We start from the raw sequence: 924 nt of genomic DNA, 5'->3' as shown, positions 1-924 counted from the left end.
TTGTTCTTTAGACCTCTCTACTTGCATCTTGACACGTACAGGCTTGTTATGATGGGACACCAAATCAAATGCTGATTGCAATCGATGATTTTCATTTAAAGTAACTTCACGGTGAAAAGCTCACTTTTAATATTCTGTTAACTCATATCCAATTAATTTTGTTGACTTGGATACTCGTATTTGTGGCCAAAGCATAAATTGGAGGGGGAAAAAAGCACTTCAAAAACCCCACCTCAAACTTGTATCTCAAATAGACCATTTAAAAAACGCTTGCTATTTCCTCATAGAGCATGATGTCATCTCCCTGAGGAAGAGCTGGCTAATCAGCGGTCTAGAGGAGGGTGAGCTGGCCAATCCGCGTTCTACTTGCATGAATATGTTTAATGACCGATATATACTCACACCATTCCACCATTCTGTTGTTGGGGTACACAACACAAAAAAAGATGCTTTTTAACATATTCAATTAAAACATTTTGGAAGGAAAACTATTTAATTCTAGGTCATATTTAATTGAAATGTGGAAACACTGGGCAGTTAATGAATCACTTATGATGTAGTTATGATGTAGTTCCTCTCCCATTACACATTAATAACCATATTACAATGTCCTAACTCACATAATGAGATTTCATATTGATTACATAAGCTTCTGCTAAATTCCTACTCCACTCTCCACTCCATGTTGCAGGAAAACACTGTAATCTTGAACCCCGGATAGATCCAACCATCACTGCAATCTTCTCCCTCTGACGCTGGCTGTGACGGCAGAATCCAGGCCACTATACCGGACCACAGCAGCTAAGCTTGTGATCATGTCTGTTCATCACACATACACACACACACACATACACACACACACACACACACACACACACACACACACACACACACACACACACACACACACACACACACACACAC

Source organism: Salmo salar, chromosome ssa16 (assembly GCF_905237065.1).
Source record: "Salmo salar chromosome ssa16, Ssal_v3.1, whole genome shotgun sequence".
In the NCBI taxonomy this organism is placed as follows: Eukaryota; Metazoa; Chordata; class Actinopteri; order Salmoniformes; family Salmonidae; genus Salmo; species Salmo salar.
The sequence above is the reverse complement of the archived record's forward strand: the minus strand, read 5'-3'. Positions refer to the sequence as shown.